Below are 3155 nucleotides of genomic sequence, written 5' to 3'. Positions count from 1 at the left end.
AAGTAGATAAAGTTCGCCGGAAAAATACTCAAGTTCGCCGGAAAAAGTTGGAAAATAATGTTATTGTTACTGTTTAAAAAACCCTTATATAGGGTCAGTGTTGGTCAGGCGAAGTTACGCTTAACTTCGCCCAGGCGAAGTTAAGCACAAGTTCGCCTGATTCAACTACTTCGCCCGAAATTTCAAAAACAACCCTTTAAGTTTGAAGAATCTTGCAATTAACATTAGAAGCTTCCAAAAAGAGTTAAACAAAAATGATCATGTCCAAGTAACCAGTTATAAAATAATACAACTACAAAAATAGAAAAACTTATAAAAATTTAACGAAATAAGGGATCAAATTTCAGTCTAGTTAGGACCACTACGTTTTTAGAAAAGATCCTAACAGGAATCATACTAACTACGTGACTGTCACTTGGATCCGTGTTTAGCTGTATTATGACATAGAGAAACAGGTTGTAAGCATGTAAATAACTTAAATGGTTTTCATCGTTTCTGTGATACGGATTAAGGTTCAGTTAAGCTCAAAATTTAAGTGGGCAACAACTCAGAGATAATGATGCCTTCTATCTATTCTCAAAGCGTATTTGGCTATACCCAAGTCATCCCGAATTGACTTCGACCCATAGTGTCTGATTAACTTGTAGATACTCGTTGTCTGCTTCCCGTTCTCTTCTTACTCCAGAATTGAGAAGTCTTGCTTGTTACCATGACTCATAAGTACTGAAAAATATACATGTAGGTTTTTTTTTTTTTTTTTTTTTTTTTTTTTTTTTTTTTTTTTTAACTATGTAACTTATAGACTTCGGAGTACTAAACCACTGCAAGTCCCGAATCTGGATCACTGCAGTGTCTTGAAATGCTTTCTTCACGGGAATCAGAACACTCACGGGCTCGTGTATGACTGGGTAGTCGCTTTTCTGCCTATCATTCGGAGAGATATGTATGAAGACATTCAAAACTCTTAAGGAGATTCCACGTAAAATCGAGTAGTTTAAGTTAGTATCACATACACTTTTACGCACCATAAAAATTACCATGACATACAATGACTGTTCTAAAGCCTTTTAAGCTTAATAACTTCACTAGTTAAGCACACACAATCAGTATATATATCATTTTCCAAGGTTGGATCAATTTTCTGTTAAACAAGCAAAGAACTTCTTACGAAGTATTAGACTTGAAAAGTAATTTCATTTCCCTATAAAATTTTTGTTTTCAATCGCCCCGATCACGTCAAAGTCTTCAGGTAAACGGCAATCCTGAAGATCCAATGGATCAACTGGACCGACCACATACAAGTATGTGTCCTTCTTACTAAGAATGACCGACTAATTTTCAGCAACTGAAAGAACACACGTCATAACTGGCCCGGTCACTTTCAGTCTTCTGGTTAATGGCGATCCTCATTCTCTAAGTCGAAACGAGGACCAAAACATATCCGAGGATATGTCCATCAAAATGAGGTAACCGACTAATTTTAAGCAATAATGACATTTTTTTTTTTTTTTTAAATAAACACAAAGACATGGTTACTCGGGATTGATCATCCCGTTCAGCTCAATTAGGTTTAGAAATCTGGATTTATCAAACGCTTTTGTAAACAAATCAGCAAAATTTTCCAGTGTATCAACCTTTTCGATCTTGATCAGTTTCTTCTCAGCACAATCCCGTATGAAGTGATGACGAATGTCAATATGCTTAGTTTTACTGTGCTTCACGGGATTGTTAATTACTGAGATGGCGGCAGTGTTATCAATTAAAATAGGAGTGAGTAAGAAATTCAGACCATAGTCGCGTAATTGTTGCTGAATCCACAAAACCTGAGAGCAGCAATTGGATGCTGCCATGTATTCAGCTTCGCATGTTGAAATTGCAACTAATGTCTGTTTCTTGCACTGCCAGGAAACTAATCTTCCTCCAAGAAACTGACAGCCTCCTGTTGTCGACTTCCGACTCTGATTGCATCCTCCATAATCAGAATCTGTATATGCCACCAGTTCAACGTCTCCTCCCTTTGGGTACCACAACCCTAGCTTCGGCTTGCCTTTAAGATACCGCAAAATCCTCTTCACACCTTTCATGTGAGATTCCTTTGGGTTTGCCTGAAAACGAGCACAAAGACAAACAGCAAACATTATATCAGGCCTAGAAGCAGTTAAATACATTAATGAACCTATTATTGCCCGATACAGAGTTGGGTCCACATCTGCGTCACCATCTGATTCAGCGCCCAATTTGTGATTGACGCAGATTGGAGTGTCATATGGAGAACTGTCCTCCATCTTGAATCTCTTCAGCACATCATGAACGTACTTCGTCTGATGAATGAACATCCCGTCCTTCTTCTGATCAACCTGCAATCCTAGAAAGAAAGTTAGTCCACCCATAGCGCTCATCTCGAATCGTTTCTTCATGACAGCCTCAAAATCCTGACACATGGATACTCTTGATGCAGCAAAAATGATATCATCCACGTAGACTTGAACCAGCAGGAAGTCACATCCTTCTCTCTTCACAAACAACGTACTGTCGATCAATCCCCTTTCAAAACCGTTTTCCAGCAAGTAGTCTGATAACGTTGAATACCAGGCACGAGGTGCCTGATGTAATCCATATAGCGCCTTGTTCAACTTGTATACGTGATCAGGAAAGTCTGGGTCCGGAAAACCCGGAGGTTGCTCAACATACACAACCTCATCAACTTTCCCATTTAGCAACGCGCTCTTCACATCCAACTGAAATACCTTCATCTTTTTAAATGCAGCAAACGCCAAAAACAATCGAATCGCTTCTAACCGGGCAACAGGAGCGAACACCTCATTGTAATCAATACCCTCTTGCTGATTAAAACCTTTAACAACCAGCCTCGCCTTATTTCGAATGATAATCCCCTTATCATCTCTCTTGCACTTGAACACCCATTTTGTGCCTATAGCATGCTCATTCTTTGGTTTTTCAACCAAAGTCCAAACTTCCATCTTTTCGAACTGAGCCAACTCCTCTTGCATGGCTTCAACCCACGAGCTGTCCTTTAAAGCCATTTGATAATTCTTTGGTTCAATCTGGCTTATAAAGCAGGAGTACAAACATTCGTTCAGTATACCCATTTCCTTAATGCTTGTATAGACACATGTGTGCTCATTCAAGCTTCT

Source organism: Bidens hawaiensis, unplaced genomic scaffold (genome assembly GCF_021521415.1).
Source record: "Bidens hawaiensis isolate Kalapana, Puna unplaced genomic scaffold, B.hawaiensis_p1.1 tig00028263_1, whole genome shotgun sequence".
Classification (NCBI taxonomy): domain Eukaryota; kingdom Viridiplantae; phylum Streptophyta; class Magnoliopsida; order Asterales; family Asteraceae; genus Bidens; species Bidens hawaiensis.
The sequence above is the reverse complement of the archived record's forward strand: the minus strand, read 5'-3'. Positions refer to the sequence as shown.